The 25,239-nt window shown below is 43.8% G+C and overlaps 3 pseudogenes; 1 reads left to right on the top strand and 2 right to left on the bottom strand.

Moving 5' to 3' along the window:
- Window positions 1-5,502: 5,502 nt before the first annotated feature.
- LOC128571005 (cyclin-dependent kinase 16-like) overlaps window positions 5,503-25,239 on the bottom strand; it is an 85,496-nt pseudogene continuing 65,759 nt past the window's right edge.
- Window positions 11,085-12,734, top strand: LOC128570155 (serine/threonine-protein kinase RIO2-like; annotated as a pseudogene).
- LOC128570154 (forkhead box protein K2-like) lies at window positions 22,631-24,807 on the bottom strand (annotated as a pseudogene).

The following is a 25,239-nucleotide window of genomic DNA, read 5'->3' as shown; positions in this document are numbered from 1 at the left end:
AATTTCTTCATTTGAGGAGGATGGAGACCACTGTCTAAATGCCATCATTGTCCACATAAGCAGGAAGATAGAGCTTTCAAAGGGAGAGCTTAACAATTCCAGGCTGTTGACATTTGACTATACAATTAATAATTTGTATCATCCTGAGGAAGGAGAAATAAATAAATAAATCTTATACTTCTTAATGATCCTGAGAAAGCAGGAGGCAGCTCAGAAAAACTCCTCCTCCAAAGATAAGAAGAAACTTTATACTGAGCTAAAATAATCCTAGAAAAAAACTATGGAACAACAGCACCTTGGTTTCTTGAGAATTACAATCATTAACTCTTTGTACCCTTTGTTGTAACTGTAACTATGAAGCTGATACTGAGCTGCATAAAAAAGTCATGAGTTGGAGACTAGCCTGAGCCAGAGCCAGACCACATGTCTAAAGTTAAAGCCAGGCATTGTGGTGGACACCCATAGTCCCAACTACTTGGGAGGCTGAGGCAAGCGAATCACTCGAGCCCAAGAGTTGGAGGTTGCTATGAGCTGTGATACCATGACACTTTACTGAGGGTCATAAAGTGAGACTCTGTTTAAATAAATAAATAAATAGAAAAAAATAGTTTGAAAGAACTTTTTCCCTGGAACTCATCATTTTATGCCCTGAGGCACCTGAGTTCACCCCAGCAGTTAAAGGTTCCTTCCTCTATACTGTTGGTATAAGTGTCTGCCAGATTTAATTCACCATTTTTCCAGCAACAACAACACCATCTCCATGAGCTATAACCCCGTGACCTCCACCCACCAGAGAGGCCCAGACCTTTGCCCACCTGGCCTCCATGCAGACAGTTCAGATGAGCACTTCAGCTGCTGTGAGCTATAAGTACACGACACTCTACCAAAGACGACAATGTGAGACTCTGCCTCAGAAAAGAAAAAGAAAAAAAATAACAAGAAAATAAATATATACGATGAATCATAAACAAAGTCTGTTAAGAAAAAGACATACATATATTATCTGTGATATACATATGCCTAACACTTTGATTGAACCTTACATTGACTTAAAGTGTATATATAGAGTTACACATTCTTACCTAACAATCTAAAACATAGATAAACCAGATACACAATAAACTGATGTTAAGGAAACCAACCTAACAAGAATCACAATAATAAGGAGTTATAAAACAAGAATATTAGAAACTTTAGCCCGTGAATTCTGTATGGAAATTAATATAACACTAAAAAAGAATGTTTTTCTAGATAAGTAGAAGGTTCAACTATGACCTATGATCCCTATGTATCTATAGAGAGCAGATATTTTCAATCACTGGCACATGGTGTATGAAAATACAATTTCACAGAAAATACATTATAATCAATAATAAAAGCCTCAGGTAAGAATATTTTAATGCATAGCTCTTAAAAGGCTTTAAAAATAATAGGTTTTGCCCGGATGCTGTGGCTCATGCCTGTAATCTCAGCACTCTGGGAGGATGAGGTGAGTGGACTGACTGACCTCAGGAGCTCAAGATCAGCCAGAGACAGAGTGAGACCCCAATCTCTACAAATGGCCAGGCATTGTGGAGGGCACCTTTAGTCCCAGCTACTTGGGAGGCTGAGGCAAGAGAATCACTTGAGCCCAAGAGTTTTACATTGCTGTGAGCTATGACACTACTGCACTCTACTGTGAGTGACAAAGGGAGACTGTCTCAAAAAAAAAAAAAAAAAGAAAAGAAAAAAGAAAAACCACAAAGTAGCTGGGACTACAGGCATGTATCCATTGAGACTTTTCACTCTCCAGAAGATGCTCTGGTGAACATATGGCCCCTCTCACCCCCACTAAATTACTCAGTGAACACCCAGCTATTTACATACACTTGGAAAAAGAAATTCCTCCTTGAATTCACAGAGCTTGAGCTAGAACTAAGGACACAGTAATACATGTAAATATGATGAAAGTGCGGTTTGTTAAATATTTTCTTAACTATGACATTTTGTAATTAAATATCTGTAACTACTGTATTTTATCTAATCCTGAGCAATATTCTCTTCTTGATTCTAGAAATATTTGATGATGCAGAAACAGTAGAAATATCCAGTGATGTATTTCAAATCAAGAATGGAACCTCTGCTTGTTGTCAACAGATCAGTTTTGTATCTTTTTCATTTCGGGATACACCGTGTCTCTCCTATGACTTATTTTAAGAAACAGAGAATACAATGTGGGGGATTGGGGTTTAGTTTTTCAGATAAACTACTTCAACTTCGATGACACTTTTGCACATGTGAAAGCCCACTTGCCTGCAGAGCAGCAGTTGGACCTCACAGTGTGGATTGTGCCTTCACTGGGAAGGTTCTGTGACGCCCATCACCGTGGTGACGTGAGAGTATATATCTTGGCCCCTCCTGCTGCCACTTGCCATTCAATATGGGAAACCTGAAAAGCCGATTCAAAGGTATGTTCATACTGACCTGTGGGATGCTCTGCTCTTTCACAGTGACTAGTCAGAGTATTTCTCACAATATTTTACTTACAAAATTATCCTCTGCATTTTCCCATGGGTGGTTATAGTGTGTTTCTGGTTTTGTTTGATTCCCCAATTTATAGTTGATACTCCTGTCAAGCAGGTTGCCCTAAAGTTTATCTCCTCCTTTCAAAAATAGATTCTTTTTTCTTATATCCTGTGATCCTCAAACATTGCTCAATTAGATGTCCCCTAAATTGGAAAATATGGGAACATCTATTTCCATGTCATTTTAACTTAACTGAGTACCTGCTAAAACCATTCATTTCAAAAATTTGGAGGAAATCCAGAAGGCAGGAGATGACTTTGTGGGTTTTTACATGTTAAACTGTTTCACACGTCTTTTCTTTTTCCTGAAATGTGTGCTGAGTTCAGTCAACTTTTGGCATGTCATTTCTGTTCATATGTAAATTTAGAAAAACAACAAATCTCAGTGTGTGCTCCCTGGTGTCACTATATAAAACAAAACACGCATTGACTTTAATTCTATTGAGGCTGTTCAGATAAGTAGACAAGGAGGCTACTAGTTTATCTCAATAAACTACCAAACCACCAGCCCAGATGGCTACTCTTCCAGTGAATTCTCCCTACCTGCTTACTCGGGTTTAATGAGTGGTAGGAAAGGTTATTGTTTGTGAAAACATTATGAGGCAGCTTTTCACAATGCCCTACAGTCTGAGCACACTTGGGGGACAAGCAGACACTGGTCATTCAGTGTGGTCACATGAGGGGCAGCTCACAGCATGACAGTACTGGGGGAGAAAGCCCACAGATGTGATGCCAAGACCCTCAGAGGATTTCCTTCAGAGGAAACAGGACCACATTAGGGACGGAAGATGTGTATGGTAGAGGAGAGAGGATGTGTCGTGATCAGGGCATGGCACCTCCTTATCCAGGAATGTCCTCCGGGGCATCAACTTGGATTCCCCTTGAACAATGGGTAGGAATGTTGGAGAAAGAGTCAGGGGAGCTCTTGAATCAGGAGTCCAGGATATGGTGGAGAGGTCCCAGTCATCAGAGTTCTGTGCCTCCCCATGGAACCATGTACCCTTCCCATGCCAGATCCATCACTCATTCATGATGTGATGCTAAAAGCCACTTAGCTTCCCTCAATGTCACAACCGCTCAGTAGAGAACGGGAGGTACAGCACCTGCTCTGCCCACCCAGGGGCTGATGTGGGGATCACAGGTCATAATGCCAGACGTTCCCTGACAGCTGCAGAGCATCATACCCACAGAAGGGATGAGGAATCACCCTCCTGCCCTGCAGTGGTGCAAGCACACTACCTGGTGTCCGGTTTGTTCCCCCTGCCATTTAGGAAACGCGGAAGACGACTAAGGGACCAGTCCTCTTCCTCACGATTCACCTGGATTGAGTCATTTCAGTCTCCTCATGTCGTAACAACAAATAAGCCTATTACCATTGTCATATGACAGTGCAGAGAACTGAGGACAGAGGGACCTCATGACCTCAGGTGTGGGTGCCCGTCAATGGACTTGGACCCCATCCCTAACTCTGCACCACCAGCACCCTGCTCTCTGTCTCTCTGCTCTGCTGTCTTTCTGTGTGGTATCATCTCCATGAAGGCACGGCCCACACAGGCTCCCTGAACCCCACAGTGTCCCTGAAACCCAGCTTTCATCATATGGCTCTGCTTGGAACTCAGTAAGCAATGGGATCAGATGTTCAAACTCAGAATCCAATTTTACTAGTTCTCTCTGGACTTCTGTCAGGAAGATGCTTACAGTCGTCCCTATTGGGAAGGCACTAACTATGTTCTTTGCTGACAGCGCTGACCCCTATGCCACCCCCCAAGAGCAGAGCATTGTACTGCATCACTTTTGGTCACCTGAAAAACTTACTGTGACCGTGAAGGTTATTTAGAATAGTGACTGGGTATTACTTGGTGTCCCAGATGTAATACAAACCTATGAAGAGTGTAAGCTGTGTTTTTCATGCAGCAATATTTTAATTTTCCTAGTCATAAATGCTGCTGCAACCACAGAATTCAACATACATTTTCAAGTCAAGATTGGTTCACATTCGATGGCAGACAATAATTTAAGCTCGTGTCTAGATACTACCTGGTTATTGACCATTGTCATAAAAATATCTCACTGGAGCATGCTTGGTGGGTGAGGCCTGTCATTCTTGCCCTTTGGGAGGCTGAGGCAGGAGGATCACTGGAGTACAGGACTTTGAGGTTGCAGTGAGCTATGATGACACCACCCACACTCTAGCTTTCAATCCAGGGAGGTAGAGTGAGACCCTGTCCTGCCCCGACCCCTGAAAATATCTGCCTGAAAGAATGGTGCTAAATGATGATTTTTAATAAAGGCATCATCTCATCTAGAAGAGTTTGGGGTTGACATAAAAATGGATCCATGTTCCCCTATCAATCATTCCTCTCTCCCCCATGTCCTATTTGCAACGATCAATAACATCTTCACTTACTGGGATACATTTGTTACAATTAATCTAAAACTTGGCATCTGAGTCTCTAAAGTTAGTCATTTCCATTCAGGTTCACTCTTTCCACTGGGCATTTCTGTCAGTTGTGACACCTTCAAAGCCGTGTTGCCCATTGTGTCCTCACGTGGTGCCCTCTCCCTGCCCTCAAAGGCCCCTTACCCTTTGTTGGTCCACAAACCCTGGCAACTATTGAGATTTGCACTGTTTTTATATTTTCACGTTTCCAGAATGTCATGCAGTTGGAATGATAAATAATGGAGTTGTTTTATTATTTTTTTTTTTTTGAAGGAGTGATGAGAGCTTTGTTAGCACCCAGCAGACGGGCCAACGGGTGGGTTGACAGGCCAATGTTCGGGTGTTCAGGTGGGCAGCAGGGGACAAATGGGCAGGTGAACATGGCTCAGGCAGGTAGGCAGGCAGAAAGCAGGGAGGATACAATTGGGGGCTGCCCTGTGAGGGGTGTGGCATCCCTCCAGCTGCTGCCTGCTGGGGCCTTGGTCTGTGGCTTAGAACTCACAACTCGGTGTCCACCACGTGGAAAGCTGGTCTGCCTGAGTCAGGCATTGATGAAGACCAAAGGCTGGCCTCCTTTTGTAGCTGAATATGGAAGTAGTGTCAGGAAGTTTGTGGATACACTCCCCCAGACTGAAGAAGAATGGATGTTTCATGGCATCCTCTGCGGAGATCCCATTTCGACCTCTGTAGCAGAGGAGGTCAAACTGTAGCAGCTTAGAGAGGAGGTCAGCCCCATTGGGGCGCATGGCTCAAAAGGGCCTCGGCTCGGTACTTGGGATAGTTGTATGTCTTAAACTCCTCATTGGACAGGATGCCTGGCCACGTGTCCTCAGTTGGGGTTCCTAAGATGCCGAAGATGAAGTGCAGCTGTTCTTCCACTGTGGAGCCCATGAAGAGGGGTCGGCCATCTCATAGAAGATGCAGCCCACACCCAACATGTCAATCTGAGTGGAGTAGTCTGTGGACCCAAGCAGGATGTCAGGTGGCCGGTACCACAGTGTCACCACCTCATTAGAGTATGTCTTTGTTGGGATTGACTTGGCCCGGGGCCAGGCCAAAGTCAGCTAGCTTGAGCTCTCCCCTCTCGTTGATAAGCAGGTTCTGGGGCTTGAGGTCTCGGCGTAGCACCTTCTGCCGGTGGCAGTAGGCCAGGCCACGGAGCAACTGGAACAGGAACAGTTTCACGTTGCGCATGTTGATTACATTCCCACAGTCATCCAGGTACTGCTTCAGGTCCTTGTCCAGGTACTCAAAGACAAGGGTGAGGGATTTCTCCGTGTGCATAATGTCATGTAGCCTAACAATGTTGGCATGTTTGAGGTCCTTGAGCAGAAACACTTCCCGGATGGCGGTGCAGGGTGCCCCCTCTTCGTGTTCCAGTCTGATCTCCTTGAGTGCTACAAGGTTGTCTGTAAGCTTGCTTTTGCCTTTGTATACCGTGGCATAGGTACCCTCGCCCAGTTTGTCCAGCTTGATCTCTAGTAGGTCTCTACTTTTCCAAAGCCAATCTGGGACAGGCTGACACGACGGAGGCGGAGGCTGAGGGGCTTGTCAAAAATGGGACTATTTAGGGTCAGCTTCTCAAGGTAACCCTCAGGCAGACGGATGTCAGCTGGTAGTGACAGGCGCTTGTTAATGTCCTCAGAGAAGATCTTGTGTGGGGGATGGTTGCGCATGCGCACCCTCACTGGAGACTGCACCTCATCCTAGGATGTGGCCAAGCCTGGTCACTCTCCCCATCAGACCCCATCTTCAAGGACTGCTGGGACCTGCGCCTGCGGCGAACAGGAGGAGAAAGAGGTCGCGTGGCCTCAGCCTGGGCTGCCGCGCCAGCCCCGCGGCTCCGAGGCAGCTCGCGCTCCCCCGCCGGTCGCCATGGATGGGATGAAGAAGATCAAAGGGCAGCTGTCCATGGCACTCAGAGGTGGCCGAGGCATAGATAAGACCAATGGTGCCTCTGAGCAGATAGGCCTGGATGAGAGTGGCTGTGGTGGTGGCAGTGTCCCTGGGGAACCTCCATCTATATGCGGCCCACTCAGCTCTGCACCAGAGATTGTGCACGAGGACTTGAAAATGGAGTTGTTTTAGGCTAACATTTCACTCATCCGTATATATTGAATGTTCCTTCATCTCTCTGTGATGGCTTGTGTACATCTAACATTTCATCTGGCTTTTTATCTCTTTTGTTTCAGCAAAGCAATGTTTCTCCCGCTCCTGCTGCCCTTCAGTCATGCCAAGTGTCCCACCCGTCCCTCTCTATCCCCAGCTTGTACCCCTGACCCCACTCATGCCACCTCCTCGCCTCTGGTGCCCCCTGGACCTATTTAGGTCATCAACCCCTTCTCGAACACGGTCCCTGCCTGCCCCTGCCACTTCATGTCCCCTTTCTCGCCCCCGGTCCCTACCCACCCTCACTGTTGCACGGTCCCTCCCCAGCCCCCTGTTTTTGCCTGGTCACCTCCATCCACAGTCCCCTCCCAGCCCCCTGTTCCTGCCTGGTCACCTCCGTCCACAGCCCCCTCCCAGCCCCCTGTTCCTGCCTGGTCACCCCCCTCCACAGCCCCCTCCCAGCCCCTTGTTCCTGCCTGGTGCCCTCCCTCCACAGCCCCCTCCCAGCCCCTTGTTCCTGCCTGGTGCCCTTCCTCCACAGCCCCCTCCCAGCCCCCTGTTCCTGCCTGGTCACCCCCCTCCACAGCCCCCTCCCAGTCCCCTCTTCCTGCCTGGTCACCCCCCTCCCCACCCCCATCCCAGCCCCCTGTTCCTGCCTGGTCACCCCCCTCCACAGCCCCCTCCCGGCCCCTTGTTCCTGCCTGGTGCCCTTCCTCCACAGCCCCCTCCCAGCCCCTTGTTCCTGCCTGGTGCCCTTCCTCCACAGCCCCCTCCCAGCCCCCTGTTCCCGCCTGGTCACCCCCCTCCCAGCCCCTTGTTCCTGCCTGGTGCCCTTCCTCCACAGCCCCCTCCCAGCCCCCTGTTCCTGCCTGGTCACCCCCCTCCACAGCCCCCTCCCAGCCCCCTGTTCCTGCCTGGTCACCCCCCTCCACAGCCTCCTCCCAGCCCCCTGTTCTTGGAGGGCCATGCCCCACCACAGCCCTCTCCAAGTCCCGAGCCCCTGCCCACCTGCAATTGTCTTCGGTCCCTCTTCTGCTGGAGATCCAACAGAATTGCCCCAGAGCGACCAGCCAGGCAACCCTCGCCACCTGCACACTGCCCGCTTCGCAGGCTTCGTTGGTGGCGGTAGCCCCGTTACAAGTCCAGGAAGAACCAGGATGTGGGGCCACCAAGTCATTGCCTGGAGTGGACTGGCCATGGACTAGAAGCACAGGCAAGGACTTTACTCTGCAGCATGCCTTTTTCTCAGTTGAAGTGAAAGATACCCCTCAACAAAATGGGTCTTTTTCCCTGGGACCCAACATCATGGGTTTCTGTGGCCTCTGATGCTGCTGTGACAAGAGGCCTGTCCCTAGCCCAGGTCGACTTCCCCATGAACTCGTGCCTCCTCCTCTGAGGTATTCTTTCTCCTTGGAAGGTGGACTGCAGGCTAGCATCACTACGTTGTTTATGTTATAACCTTGTCAATGGCCACCACACCCAGCCATTGATAAGGTTATAACATAAATTTTGAGGGGACAGAAACAGTGTGACTATAGGAGAAGTAATGGTAGAAAGACTCACCTTCACATTATTTGTTCTCCAGGAATTTGTTTTGGTGTTTCTCTTACCATTAGTGTGAAATTGACTTTTGGTCAGCCCTACAAATGCTATGGAGTCATTTCCATTCTCATTAGCATTTTCTGCGCTGCATACGGAAGAGGGAACACAGAGCAGTAAAGCAGCGCTGTTGAAAGAGTAAGGACATGAACTCTAGGACCAGACACGGTGGGTGCATCTTACAAACGTGACAGTGGAGGTGCTGGTGTTTTATGCACATCAGTTCTCACTTACCATTGATAGGTCCTTGGAAACTGCAACTTTAAGCAAAATGACATTCTTTATTCCATGGAAATTTAGCTCTTTTTTTCAATTCACCTATGGTAAAATTGCTTTCCTTACTAAGTACATCATTTTGCTTGAAGTCACAGTTGCTTTGAACGTATCAATGACATTAAATCAGGACTTACTACGTGTGTATATATGCATATAAGAATTTAATATATATGCATACACATTATATTTGTTATTTGGCTTAAATAATGCTGATGCAGTGTGTGTGTGTGTGTGTGTGTGTGTGCGCATACTTGCATACAATGAGTATATACACTGAGGCATTATATCGGGTGTCCATAAAGGTTGGTTGTAATTGCGCACAAAATTTATAGACACCCTGTATACTGAGGCATCATATCAGTAAATACCTATATAATGCTAAAACTGTATATTTTTAAAACAATGTTATTGAATATTTATTTAAACAAGTGAAATAAACATCTGTGATAATAAAGATTTTAAATTTGAAATAGAAAAATAAAAATTAATACATTAGGATAATTCTATTTGATGACTATTTTCACGTGTGGGTAATAATTTTAAAATGACACATTTTGTGTCAAAATATACATACCATTTATGGTCTCAATTTCCATCGTAATGTATAAAAAAGAATTCAAACTTGAATCCCTTAATTAAAAGCCATATTTTTTATATTCTTTTTTATTTCATAATTGAAAACAGCTGGTTTTAAATTTCATAAGTCCCTAACCCCAAATAATACTTAAAAAATAATTTTTCTATTTCACGCAATCACACACTGGATATTTATGGAAATATAAAATTCTTTTTTTGGAACTGAAAATTCCATTAATGAAATCAAATACATTGTGCAAGTGGGATAAAAATGTACATACCACATCCAGTCTTCCCTGTGCAGCTGTATTTTAATCATTTCTATCACATAGGAAGAGTTAATCATGGAGAGAAAAAAGCCTTATGGTGGTGATAATTTTGACTATAAAAGAACACTGATAATGTCTGTTGATGTTTTCAGATATACAACTATTTCGCCTTTAGTACAACAATGAACTTATTTTTCATTTATGCTACCATCTAAAACTGTATATTTTTACAAACTGGTATTGGAATCTCAGCCAACACCTTTCTCCTCCTCTTCTGCATCTGATCACAGGGTGAAACCCACGGACCTGACCATCTGACACTCGGCCTTTGTTCATTGTGTGAAGTTCACCATGCTATTATTGGGGTCTCCAGAACTCTTTGGGCCATTGAACTTTCAGAATGACCTTAAATGCGAGGCATTTTTCTACTTGAGCAGAGGAATCAAGGATCTCTCCATCTGCACCACCAGCCTCCTGAGCATGCTCCAGGACATCACTGTCAGCCCCAGCACCTCCTGGCTGGCCAGATTTAAACGTGAGTCCACAGATTACACCATCCATGTTTTATTCTTTTTGTGGTCCTGCACCTTGTCTTTTAATCATAGCATGATCTTCTATACCGTAGCTACTTATAATTTCACCAGACAAATCTACTGAAGATAAACACTTCTCACTTTCTCCCATGAATCCCATCATCAGGGGACTTCTTTTTGCTCTGTCATCTTCTTTTGCTCTATCCAGGCGTGTCTCCTCTGTAGGAATCATGCTGCTCTCAAGTGCTTACGTGGTGATCCTCCTGCTCAGGGAGCAGAGACGCTCCCAGCACCTTCACAGCGCCAGACTCTCCTCTAAAGCCTTCCCAGAGAAGAGGGCCACTCAGACCATCCTGCTGCTAGTGAGTTGCTTTGCGGTCATGTAGTGGGTGGATTTTATTATTTCATTCTCCTCAACCTTGTTTTGAGCATATGGCTCAGTCATCCGGAATGTCCAGAAGATGCCACATTTGATCCTTTGGTGCTACTCAGTTCAAACAAAAGAATAATGTTCGCCAAAATATACAAAATAAGTGGCATAAAATAAAATTAATTCTCTGAAGAGTAGGTTTTTCTCTCCTCAGTTACCTTTTCACGTAGAAGATACTTTGTTTGATTTAATTACCATGTATAAAAATTATACTCTTATTATATATCAGTTATTTAAGAACTGATGCTGCTTAAAAGCTTCATGATTGGACTTCCATCTGCTGCCTCCATGGGGAAGGTGAATGTGGCCAAGTTGCGCTACCTGAGCCGGGATGGCTTCAGGGTTTTGACCGGGGTTGAAATGGACATGAACAACCATGAGATAGTTCCCTGCAATTTGATCACCTCTATAACTGGCTGTAATGAAGTTTTAAGAGAATTAGTGAAACATAAACTCATAGCTTGGAAGTGTACCAAGACTGTCCGGGGCTATTGATTGACAAATGCAGGCTATGATTATGGCTTTGAAAACACTTTGTTCCTGACAAGTAGTTGAGTCTGTTGGAAACCAGATGGGTGTTGGCAAAGAATCAGATATTTACATTGTTGCAAATAAAGAAGGACAGCAATTTGCATTAACGGTTCACAGACTAGGAAGAACCTCCTTTTGAAATCTGAAAAACAAGCATGATTACCATAAACACAGGCATGATGTGTCTTAGCTTTATTTATCTCCTCTCTCTGCGGTGAAGGAATTTACCTATATGAAGGTGTTATATGAGAGGAAATTTCCAGTTCCAAAGATAGTTGATTACGATCGCCATGCAGTGGTCATGGAGATCATAAATGGTTATCCTCTATGTCAGATACACCATGTTGAAGATCCTGCCTCAGTCTATGATGAAGCTATGGAACTAATTGTAAGACTTGGGAATCATGGGCTGATTCATGGAGATTTCAATGAATTCAATCTCATTTTGGATGGAAATGATCGTATCACCATGGATCAATTTCCCACAGATGATCTCAACTTCTCATCCCAGTGCTGAAGGGTATTTCGACAGAGATGTCAAGAGCATTAGAGATTTCTTCATGAAGTGTTTTGGCTATGAAAGTGAGCTTTATCCAACCTTTAGTGATATTAGGATGGAAGGCTCTCTTGATGTGGAGGTTTCTTCAAGCAGCTACACAAGGGAGCTGCAGGCTGGTGACCACCTGCTGCAGCCAGTGGGCCCAGATGAGAGGGACACTGAGACAGAAGAGGGACCTCGGTTTTCGTTTTCTGATGGAAAAGTGTCAGAAAAATCAGAGGTTTGTAGTTCCAAAGATGAAAGAGAACAGAACTGTGTGGGCCAGTCGGGTGGCTACAGATCATTCGAAGACCTGGAACAGATCAGGGAGGACAGTTCATCAGAGCAGAGTGCTGGTGCGCACCACTTTGAAATGACTGACTTCAGCCAGGTTTAGAAGAAATGAAAGGGCAGGTGGTTGATGAAAATTCCATACCTGAATTTTCTGAGGAGAAAAACAGAAATGAAAATTACCTGAGACAAGGTGGTCAGACACATCCAGGAGAAGCCTCTGTTGGCTCTGAGGAGTGCGTGGACGAATGCTCTCATCTAACTGCCTTGTCGTCACTGAGTAAAGAATCTCTGCCTCTCAGAGATGAAAAACATATGGGAGACATTAATTGGTGTAGAACAAGAACTCTGAGTATTACTTCTTCTACAGGCAGTGTTGAGAGCTGTTCAACAATTCCTCCCGAACTCGTGAAACAGAAGGTGAAACGTCAGTTGACAAAACAGCAAAAATCAACAGTCACACAGTGATTACAGAAAACAGAAGCAAATGTGTTTACCAAGCAATGAAGGGAAAACATGCAAAGTATTAAATCAAGTTGGAAGCAGCTAGCTTTGGGGGAGAAAATATATATTTTTGATGTTTTTTTAAAGTTACTCTATTCACCTTTTAAGTCACTTTTAGTCTTCTTTTGCATCAAGGCCAATATATAAAAAGATAAATAAATCCGATTTCACTTGTAAAAAAATGAAATGATGGCGAGTAGAAGGCATATGTTCACTGGCTTCTGATTATGATGCTCTGTATGTTGCCAACAAAATTGGGATCATTTAAACCAAGTCGAGGTGGCTCATTCTAAATATATAACTTTTCATCATAAAAAAAACAAACAAGAAATTTGTTATCTTTTAATTTGCTTCCCTGAACTTTATATCAGAAAACTTCTCTATCTAAAGAAGCTCCTATTGGTAATAAAATTTATCAATATTTTACATTATTCATTTATTTTTTATTTTCAAAAAAATATGTTACCCTTATTTCGTAAAGACATTTTAGGTATCCAATTATAGCATGGACACTAATTTCTCTCAGCACTCTTTATTTCTCTGTTTTCTGTACTACACAGGCTCTAGAGATGACCTTCTCGCCTTGCTTCATACTCCATAAGAAATTACAATTTGAAAATAATTTGGTTTGCACATTTGAAAAAATTTACATTTGGGATAAGTTCATTTAGAAATTTTCCTGATTTAGTCAAAATGGATAAGTTGAGAAGTCCCCAAAGCCTTGAGGTCCACATGGTTATAAAGTTTCTGAAGAAAAACTGACTTGTTGGTTTGATTACTCCTATGAATTCTTCTTTTAATTTACTTGGGCTCTTCGAAAGTACCCATATTTTCTGATTCAATTTGTTAAGTAATTTATGAATAATGATAACATTTGAGTATTTTTAGATGTCTTCACCAAATAGTATTTATGAATATCCTTTTGCCCAAAACATGAACTATAAAGTGGCAATCTTCCACTTTAATGTATGAGACCTGATTACAGCCAGACTTACTGTTGTTCAGTCCCCTAAATTCAGTATTGATAGAATTAATTACGTAAATGCAGGTCCTTTGGCTCCAGTGAAAATGCTTTCTTCTTATCAATACTTGAACTCTGGGGGTGCCCGTAGCTCAGTGGTTAGGGCACCAGCCACATGCTCCAGGGCGGGTGGTTTGGAAGCCACCCAGGCCTGCTAAACCAAAATAATATAGCCAAGCATTGTGGTGGGCACCTATCTTCCCAGCTACTAGGGCAGCTAGGCAACAGAATCATTTGAGCCCAAGAGTTTGATGTTGCTGTCATGCCACGGCACTCTACCAAGAGTGACAAAGTGAGGCTGTCTCAAAAAAAGAAAAAATAATACTTGAAGTCTCCTAAAGTAATGTTGGTTTAAATTTTCTCCAGTAGTTATTTAAAATTATCTTAGAGGAAATGTGCATGTGGTTATTTACGTATTACTTATGGGTTATGCTGTAATTGATGGTTTCTACTGTCATTTCACAGCACTTATAAAAATCTTTTCTATAGGGTTTAAAAATTATTTTATCTTCTGTTTAGTATCAAAAATGATGTTTATGTGTGTACCTAATTACCAAATCAAACTTTTTAACAAAATTACTTAACACTTTTTGTGTTCATTAATTTGTTTTATACCAGAACAGTTGATTTCTATGATGCTTTTAAATCACCCAAATGATTATAAATATGTCCTCACTCTGAGCTATATGCCAAACTTATTATCAGTAAATATATATACATAAACACATAGGAGTTGTGTCAAAAAACAGGTATAATCTAGGTATTAACAAATCTGCTTTGTCAGGGTTTTATCTCTTTGTGCCGTTCTTTATTTACTGTGTCATTTTCTATTTTTATTCAAATTTATATTTGTCCACCTAAATATTGATGAGGAGAGATAGGCTCGGTTATGTGTGTATATATATAATTTTTTTTTTTTTTGGCCGCAGTCAGGTTTAAACCCACCACCTTTGTTATATGGGGCTGGTGCCCTACTCCCTTGAGACACAGGCACCGCCCATGGCTCGGATTTTTATTTTGAGTACAATTAGAACATTCTTCAAATTTCTATAGATTATATGCCACCATTTATCCCATGTAGTAAATATAGGAATTAAATACAAGAAGTATAATTATGGCCTCCTCCTGCCCACAGGAGACCCTGAGACATTGAGACATTGAGGAAACTTTGCTAAAAACCTTTATTTTTGCATATTACTTTTTAAAATTTTGATCTCAACTGCCTTAAAATCTAGAAATGTGCAATACGATAAATTAGAAATAAATCCCTATACAATCTCTACAAATTAATATAATAAAATCAGGCAAAAATTAAAATATTAAATTCATTTGAAACTTTTCCATATACAGAGCCAAGATGCAAGCTAATTCACTGAGAAACTCTATCAAATACTTAAGGCAACAAAAAAATAGCCAGGCGTTGTTGTGGGCACCTGTAGTCCCAGCTACCTGGGAGGCTGAGGCAAGAGAATCACCTAAGCCCAGGAGTTGGAAGTTGCTGTGAGCTGTGACACCATAGCACTCTACCGAGGGCAATAAAGTAAGACTCTGTCTCTAAAAAGAAAAAAAAAAAGAAAGAAAGAAAGAAAGAAAGCAGCATTATTGGAGGTAAAATGACACTTCATGAATTATGATCATTGGGTAAATGTAAAATCATGTACTGTAAAATCATCAACTACTACAAAAAATATATATATCTGTACCATGGGAACTTAAATCTAGATGCTGATCGGTCTTTTTATATTCCGCTGTGGTTGATGTGAAGACTGCCCCTTTGTGATAATAACATGTATGTTAAAAAAAAAAAACACCCAACAACGCAGAGAACGTAAATCATAGGAAACTTTAATGAACTGTATTGACTGAACTATGCCATGTATCATCTTTTGTATTATTAAAGCTATTGTCATATATTATTTTCATTAGCAAACCATCCCATGACATTGGATTGTGTAGAGAAGAACATTAAGAAAAGAAAATATAGTGAGGATTTTTTACAGTATGGTTTTACCTCAATAATTATAGCAGAATTGAGAAACCACAATGTGTTATTTGTTGTGAAGTTGTATCAGCCGAATGTATAAAACCAAACAAACTAAAATGCCATTTTGATAGCAAGCATCCTAACTTTGCCAGCAAGGATACCAAGTATTTTAGAAGCAAAGCTGATGGATTCAAGCCAGACTTGACACTGGTGGCAAGTACCACAAACAAAACATAGCAGCCATTGAAGCTTCATATTGCGTGGCACTCAGAATCGCCAGAGCTATGAGACCTCACACCACTGCTGAGGATTTATTGTTGCCAGTGGCCAAAGACATTGTTCAAGTTATGATCAGAGGAGAATTTGTTATGAAATTGAGTGCAACTTCCTTATCTAACAACACTGTCGGCAGAAGAATAGATGATATGTCTGCTGATATTCTTGATCAGGTAATCCAGGAAATTAAATCTGCTCCACTTCCAATATTTAGTATCCAGCTTGATGAATCTACGGATGTTGCAAACTGTTCACAGTTACTGGTTTATGTGATGATGGCAACTTTCAAGGAAATTCATTGTTTGTCAGCATCATAACACTCATAAGGACCACAAGTATCTTAAATTAGAGGGAGAGATATGAAAGGTTGTATTGCAGAAATCAAACCTATAAGGCAAAAGCAAATATATATGTTAATCAACTATTTTGGATGAATTAACTCATACTGCCAACTCAGCACAGGCTTACCCTTCATTATGATCAAAAGGGAAGATTTTCTTTGCTACCAAGAGTTACTTACTTTGAGCACTCTTGCAAACATAATGCGAGAACAGATATCTTCAACAATTTTCAAGACACAAATGTACTTGAGTAGAATCTGGTTTAAAAATAACAGTTCAGAGGGTGGTGCCTGGGTCTCAAAGGGGTAGGGCACCGGCCCCATATGCCAGAGGTGGAGGGTTCAAACCCAGCCCCAGCCCAAAACTGCAAAAAACACCACCACAAAAAACAGTTTATTATGAATGATGCAGAGATGAGGGGCAGGCCACGTTGTGGTCTGCCAAATAATACTATTGATATTTGGAAAAACATGTCAAAAGAAAGCAAAATTCAAGAGAAAATCACTTTCATTACATTGATATTTTCCTTCCAGAGACACCTGGGAAATTATATGGTTTCAGTTTCTCAGGAAAGGTAGCACTCTATGTCTCAGGAACTGTTTTGTGCATTAGTGAACCAAAGGAAATCAATAATGAACAAATGAACAGGAAAAACTGGCCAACTTTTCCTGAATGCTCTGACTGTGAAATGGGTGTACTAGTCAGGGTTCTCTAGAGGTGGGAAAAACAGTTTACCTGTATATATAGTTCCACTGTAATCTTTGGGGCCGTCTATGTGCTGAATAATGGTGTTTTAGTTAACAACAGACCAAATATACAAGGGTAGTCTCAAAAGACTGTACTGGAGCTGCTCAGTATAGCGATCCAATTTTTTTATTCTTTTTATTTATTTATTTATTTTTTTTAGGGCAAGTTCTCATTCTGTTGTACAGGCAGGAGTTCAGTGGCATGATCACAGATCATTGTAACCTTGAACTCCTGAGTTCAAGTAATCCTCCTGGTTAGCTTCCCAAGAAACTGGGACTACAGACCACCATGTGTAGATAATTTTTTGTTTGTTTTTGTTTTTGTAAAGACAGGTCCTCCCTATGTTTCCCAGGCTGTTCTCAAACTCTTGGCCTCAAAGCAATTCTCCTGTCTTGGCCTCCCAAAATGCTGGGATTATAGGCATGAAACTCTATGTCCAGCCAATTTTTAAAATCTTGTCTACTGTAATTTCATGGTACTTTTTCTATATCTAGATATACAAATACTTACCTCTGTGCTATGATTTCCTAGAGTGTTCAGTACAGTAACATACTGTACAAATTTTTAGCCTAGAAGCAATAGGCTATACCATATAGCCTAGGTATATAATAGGATAACCCATCTAGTGTTGTATCCGTCACAGCCTGTAAAGATAGACTCAGACCCCACTATGGTAAAATCAGATGGTGATTTTATTACACCTGTGCAGGGGACCGCTGCTCTCAAAGGCAGGCGGCCCTGAAGTGGAAGGCAGGTTGACTTTTATACCTTTTTTGTGCCACGTGGCAAGCAAGTTAGTACGGAAGCAGAATATTGCGGCTGGTTCAGGGCGGGGTTACAGCTTGAGAAACACAGCTTGAGTAAGTTTCTACTATTGTTTGTTCACGGGAACCTATAGCTTGAGAAACACAGCTTGAGTAAGTTTTCGCTATTGTTTGTTCACTGGGAACTAGGGGAGGTTTCGGGAACTTGGGGACTTTGTGCTTTCTCGTTCTGAAGCCCTTTCTCGGAATCTACGGGGGTTGGGGGGGACATGCTGAGGTTTTAGGAGCTAACAGGCTTTTACACTAGGTTTGTGTAAGCATACTCAGTAGCAGTCTCACAATGATACAATTACCTAGGAATGCTTTTCTCAGAATGTAGTTTCATCATTGAGCAAGGCATGACCCTATAGGCATAAATCTACATCCAAACACATACATATCTTGATCTATCTAACTGGAGTATTAGGAATTGACTTACATGATTTTAGAGACTGACAATTCTAAAATCTGAAAGGTAGACCAGGAGGGTGTTGACTCAGGGATGAGCTGATGTTGCAGTCTCCAGTGTGAAGGCTGACTGGAGGCAGAAATAATTCCTCCTCAAGGTAGGGTAGTCTTCACTCTAAAACATTTAGTTGATTGCACAAAGCCCAATCACCTCATGGAAAAGTATCTGATTAACTCAAGTCTATTGAAATGTTAATCACATCTTAAAAATTGTCTGCACAGGGACATTTCGGCTGGCTTTCGATGAAAACCTGGGTGCCGTGGAGCTCTGGTGTGGCTCATCCCTGGCAACACTATGTCAAAATAGGAGGCAAAGTTGGAAGGTGAAGCTAGTGCTGGGTGCTCTGATCCTCGAGTGAAACCCACATCAATAGATTAGTACCTCCATCAGGGGTGAGTGAGGTGTAGCTCTTTTGAGAATAGACTCCCTCCAGAGAAAGTGTGTTGTTAAAAAGAGGCTCGTTCCCTAGGTTTCCCTCTCTTGCTTCCTCTGTGGCCACGTGATCTCTTAGGACATGCTCACTGCCTGTGTGAGTAGAAGCAGCCTGGTGGCCTCACTAGATGCAGCTGCCCAATCCTGGACTTTCCAGCCATTAGAATTGGGAGCAAATTAATTTCCTTATAAATTGTCGAGACTCTTGTGTTCTGTTATGGCATCATTAAACAGACTAAAACATGTGACCTAGCCAAATTAATACATAAAATTTAACATCACAGCAGAGCAGACAGACAATAAGAGTATAAGAATAGGATTATTGTTAACAAAATTCTTCGTTCTGTTTCATTTTGTAGTGTTAACATTTACTGATCTAATCTTCTGGAGTGTCTAATCTCTCATTAATCCCAGTCAATGCATTTTTCCTTTCAGAAGTTGTAGATTTTATCTCTGTAATTTAAATTTGTTTTTTATGCTTTCCATATCCCTACTTTATCTGAACAGCTGAAGTATGGTTATTTTAAATGCTCTAATGTCCTCATCTGCTAGCTCTAATATCTGTGTCAGTTCTGGTTTTGAATGACCACTTTTCCTCCTTTTGACTGGCCTTCTTTTTCTGCCCCCTTGCGTTATTGATACTTTTTATTGTATTCCAGATATTGTGAACCTTGTGTGTGTGTGGGGGGGTGTTGCATAGTTTTATATTCTTTGTAATATTTTTCAGTGCTATTTGGAATCACTGTTAAATAGTTTGGAAATAGTTGAATGTTTTAAGATCTTCCTTTTAAGATAGAATAGCCTAAACTGGAGAAAGATTCAATCTGAAGATAATTATTCCCCACTGCTGACGCAAATCTTTTCTGTGTATTCTACCCATCCTCCTGGAGGATACTTCTGATTAGTTCTGAATAATACATATTGTTTTATTAACAAGTATATATTTCTGTACCTCATTTAGGAAGAGGTGCTCCTAAAATTATTGTAAACCAAGGAATCAACAAAAGGCTTTGGGAGCCTTTGTAAAATCATGGGTCTCAGGAGAGAATAGTCATGCTTTTGAAATTCACAACCATTTTTCAGAACACGATGGCTGAAGCTTAATCACCTTCTGAACATAAACTATACATGGATCACTATAGAAGTTTTGAGACAGACTGTGTTATGGTCCATTATTTCATGTCTACGTAACACGGTCAACAGTGTCTTTTCACATTCACCCTGCCAGTTTCAACTTGCTAGGTTCATTGGTGTTGCGGGGAGGGCTTCATCTGTTTTTGTCTGCATGGATTGTATGTGTTGTGATTTTTGTGTCTCTCAAAAGTTTCAACCTACCTATATGAGTGTGCTATGGGAGGTCTAAGACCAGGTAATAATTCTTGTTCCTTTAAAGATAATTTTTTTCTTTAAGCAAAACATCCCAAACCTATCATCAACTCTTTATAGTCACCTGAATCCTTAGGTGGGGAATGCTTCAGGAAAGGGAGACATCCAGATTCAATTATTAACTTTTACTAGAGTTTCGATAGAAATAATTCATTACAAATAAGGTCTATCATTGTTCTTAGTAAAGTATCTCAAGAATGGAAGAAAAAGTATCCAATGTACTCAGCCCTACTATGAAACTAATTTATGGCTTTCATATGAAAGCTATAACCCAGTGATAACCTAAGAATATGGGAAAGAGGGAGAGGGAGGGGAGGGAGGAGGGAGGATGGGCAGAGGGAAGGTGATTGGTGGGATTACACCTGCGGTGCATCTCACAAGGGTACATGTGAAACTTAGTAAATGTAGAATATAATTGTCTTAACACAATAACTAAGAAAATGCCAGGAAGGCTATGTTAACCAGTGTGATGAAAATGTGTCAAACGGTCTAAAAAACCAGTGTATGGTGCCGCATGATTGCATTGATATACACAGCTATGATTTAATATTAATTAAAAAAATGAGCTTTATCACTTTTCCACTATAGTAGATTTTCTGTTACAATGATTTATGAACTAAGTAGTAAAAGAAGACATAGAAAGCAATTTTCAAGGAAACTGGCTTGGGAACAAGCCCCAGGCTGGGAAGAGGTGGGTGTTAAAAGAACCTCTCAGTGAGACTTTTTCACAGATATCTTCTCATATTTGTGAAACTGGAGCAGGAAAACAAATCGAGGCACACATACCAAATGCCCAAATGTTCAAAATGTGTAACTATAGCTATCTAACTGTCAATACACATCTTTTATGCTTCTGATCTGAGAAATAGTTTATACCTTTGTAACATAGAAGGCTGGATTGGAATTTAGAATGGTCAGACCTATGTATGGAGCCAATGTGCTGTCTGCTCTGGAAAAACAAACCAGGAGAACAATCAGAGCAGCTCCTGGTTCAGACAGTCAATTTTGGATTTAGAAATCCCACAGAGACTCTAGGAGCCAGAAGTCCTCACAGACGTCTCTGTCAGTTGGGTGACGCTGAGTGCTTTTGGAGGAACCATAGAAAAGTGCTCTGCTCTATAGGCCCCAGAGCACTTGGAGTACCTTGTTTCTGAAACTAAGAGGATGCTCAGTGCAGTGAACAGTAAAAGCTACAGTAGTATTTTACTTCCCTTTGTTGTAAGCAGTGTAGTACCCACAGCCACCTGTAAGAAAGACTCGGACCCCACTTCAGGTATAAATCAGAAGGTGATTTATTGCACCTGCGCAGGGGGCTGTTGCTGGGATAGCAAACAGCCGAAGTGAGGGGCAGGTGGACTTTTATCCATTTGCGCCATGGAAGGAAGCAGAAACAAAAGCAGAACGTGGCAGTTAGCTAGAGGCAGAGTTACAGTCAGGGGGCTATAGCCTGATGACTGCATGGCCTACATCGTCATGGTTGGCACGGAGACAGAGTGGGCGATACAGTGGCTTGGGAACTTGTGTAGGTAATTTTTCCACCATTGTTTAGCCATTGCTAGGGGGTTGGGGGAACTGGGAGAAATTTCCTGTTTTATTCTGAAACCTGCCTTTGAGATTAAATGGGGGAACATGTGTGGGACTAAGGCTGAAACAGGCTGAGACAAACCTGGGTCTTTTAGGGGGCTGCTCTTTATCACACCTTCTCCCATGTTTCCCCAGGCTTCCACTATCACAGGATCCGTCCACTGGTGATGGGGTCAGGGGAGTTCTGGAACTTTCAGGTTCTGCAAAGTTATCCCTACTCTACCTCCACTGTGCCCCAAGCATCCAGGAATCTGCTCAGCAGGTCCCCTTCCTTTAGGGATTCTCCATCCCAAGTCCCTGCTTTAGGCCCCTAGAATCAAACCTCTTGTCACATCCCTGGATGGCCTCATCCAGAAGAAAAACCAGATCTCAGAGGACACCAGGAAAGACCTCAAGGTGAAATCATCCATTGTTGCCCATGCTCGAAATGAGGCATCCTAGAAGACAGGGGCTTCCTCAACTTCATTTTCCTTCCTTGCTATCATTATTATTTTCTTTGTTTAGGAGACTGGTTGTGCTTAGAGTGAAAATATTTTGCCAGGGACAAAGTTAACACAAAGAAACAAACAATAAGAAATACCAAGAAAGAGAACAGTTAAGTGCAGCTGGACGAGCCCCGACAGCTCTTTTGTACAACAGGCTCATCCCTGGACCCTCACATGTGCCTGCACCTGTGGCTGCAGCGCCGCTTGTCTGTCCCACCCACCGAGACCGAGGTGCTGAAATCCTTCAGGCAACCGCTCCACCAGGGGACATTTGCAGCTGTCACAGAGTAGCTCCCTCTGAACTTTAACAAGACAGACAAAAGTAAATCATTCCATGGGCTGGGCTAGGCCAGAGGATGCGCTCTGAGCATAGGTGAGAGGCAATGTCTCCTTTTGGCACCACAAAGTTGGTATCTTTGAAGTCAGAAAACTCTCCCAGACGCTAGTTTTGGATGCCCTTCTCCCTCGCAGCTGCCGGTGGCGTGTCCATGCTCCGGGCCATGACGATACTCGCTGTCCTCCGTTTTCAGCCGCTGCTGCTCTGGCTGCTCTGGCTGGTGGCCATTCTGGCGCTTTGTGGAGGGGGCTGGGAGGCTGATGCTGGCGCGTGGGCTGCCAGCAAGCGCAGAGGGCTCACTGCCCCACGTCCACCTGGCCGTGGACTGCGCTGGGGATTGGTACCACGTGAGTACCATTTTGTGTTACAGATTTTATTGGTTGCTGGTGTTGACCTAGAGGCGCCTGTTGTACTATGTTGACCGTCTGGACACGGGTGGTCTGTGAGGGCTGAATGATCCAGCTGGCAGTGCCTAGTGTGGCATGGCTAGTTGCGGGAATAGATTCTACTATTACTTCCCTGTGACGGCCGTTCTCCCCCGGCTCGGACTTCGTGGGGGGCAGCACAGCCACCTGAGTGACCACAGCTTGTCCCGCAACAGTGTAAGTGTTTGCTGAGGCCAGTCCAGCCACACTGGTGACCAACACTGCTGGTGGACGACGTGAACCTGGGAGGTCGGAGTGGTCACTGGGGCTGCAACCGTGTAAGGGGCGGGCTTAAATGGTCTGTGGCAGCTGTCACTGAACACCAACGAGGACTGGCTGGCTGGGCAGAGGTGACCCTGGTGGCTCTGGGCACACCGAGCTTCCTGGATAACAGCGAGTTTGGGCTGTGAGGCGCCAGGCTCAGGCTCCAGGGTGTGGGCGAACCTTCCCTGGACAGGCTCCAGGGGTCTGGGTGCCGCTGGAGTGAGCAGACAGCGCCCAGTGTAACTGGGAGAGGCCGGGCGCTGCTAGAAGAGAGCGGTGCCAGGGGGGTTCTAAAGCAAGGCACGCACCTAGGCCATCTTTTCCTAAAAGCCTGCTCTATTAATTTGCTTTCAGAGGCAGGATCTATCCTCCACTGGTTCTTCCTGGGAAGGTGGTACTTTGATGAAGTAATGATTCAGAGAGAGATTGTGGCGAATTGAATTCTGGCAGCCCTTGTCTGCAGTCCTGTACTGGGGGTAATTTTTTGTGATATGTGTGTAAATTCCATTTAGGGTAAGTTGTTTATCAGGAACATCGTAATTGCTTGTACTATTAACTGTGCACAGGAATAAGGTGGCTTTGAGCCATCCTTTGGGCTGTCTCCTCCGGAAGCTTCCTTCTCATGTTCTGGCTGCGAGTTTTCTGCCATTAAATTGAGGTCAGGTGGCATCACTCGGCCCACTTTGTACCCTGAAGACCCTGCTCCCTGGGGGCTGGATGGGCAGGAGTTGGCAGCACTGATGGCCCCCATGGGGGAGGGGAGGGGCCACGGTGTCTGGAATGTTGATGGTCAGAAGCCAGATGGGCGGCTGAACGGCCTTCACCGGGGACTCATCGTTTCCTGCTTCTCCCTCTTGTCCCTGCACAGGGCAGTGAACGTGATCTTGATGTTTGTGCTCCGAAACCTGAACCTGTACACGCGAGGCAGCTGCCGCCAGCGCCCTGTGCCTCTGGAACAGCAGTCCACGCACACGCCGTTCTTGCAGAGGCAGCGCAGGTAGAAGTAGCTGCCAGTCTGCCAGTGTCCGGCCTGGGCTGCCCGGCCAGCAACTCGGGATGTGAAGATCTCTAGGAGGCACCGGGAGATGAAGCTCCAGCGCCCCGTACTCACGTCCACCGAGCCCTGCCCCGAGTTGCACCAGAGGGTCACGGAGCTCTCCTTCATCAGATACTCGAACTCGCGGCCCTCGAGTCGTGCCACGGCCCAGCCGCCGGTGGAGACCCGCCGCCCCGGCTGCGCAGCCCCAGAGTGCCACCGCAGCTGCACCCATCGGCCTTCGTGAGGGCCCCTCCGCTTGGCACGGGTGCGGGTGGCGGCGGAGGCCCAGGCCGGAGGTCGGGCGCTGAGTTCCACAGCGAGGCCTCTGGTCAGCGAGGCAGAGCCAGGCCTTCCTTCCTCTAGGTCCTCAGAGCTTTGGTGTATCATCCCACTGTCCCAATTTTCTCTGTGAAACCAAGGCAGTTGCCTAAAAACTCTTGTGCACAGATCTGAGATGCTGCTTCAGAATCCAGTTTGGCTCTCTCAGACAACACGGAAGATGTTTGGAGGGAATTGTCAGGAGAAGGGTTTTCCTTAAGACTCCAATGTGTCATCTCTTCCCACCCCATAAGCAGTGAACTAAATGAGTTGGGGAAAAGGCTCCCATCATAATTATATTCTGGGGTAGAAATAAATTCTGATTAACCTCCACATAACTTCTCTCCCCTGTTCAGACTCAGGGGCACCCTGCTTCTAGCTTCCCAGAAATTTCCCCGCATTCCCTCTGACATGGGGTTGGGGGGCGCCTGGCAAAGAATTCTGTGTTATGCTCTGGGGAGAAACCCTTAGGCAACATTATCTGGAGTTTCAGGAGCAGGAGAAATCTGTGTTCTGAAGTAAGGGCCAAAATTGTTCTCACATTACATTTTTACATTACGATACAAAAATAAATCAATATAAAAAATAAAACACTTCCTACAGTAACAAATGCATGTAAAGTTACCCTCAGGCACATCATCGCCAACGTTTCTTAGACATTTGACAAA

Source organism: Nycticebus coucang, chromosome 18, assembly GCF_027406575.1.
Source record: "Nycticebus coucang isolate mNycCou1 chromosome 18, mNycCou1.pri, whole genome shotgun sequence".
Taxonomy (NCBI): Eukaryota; Metazoa; Chordata; class Mammalia; order Primates; family Lorisidae; genus Nycticebus; species Nycticebus coucang.
The sequence above is the reverse complement of the archived record's forward strand: the minus strand, read 5'-3'. Positions and strand labels throughout refer to the sequence as shown.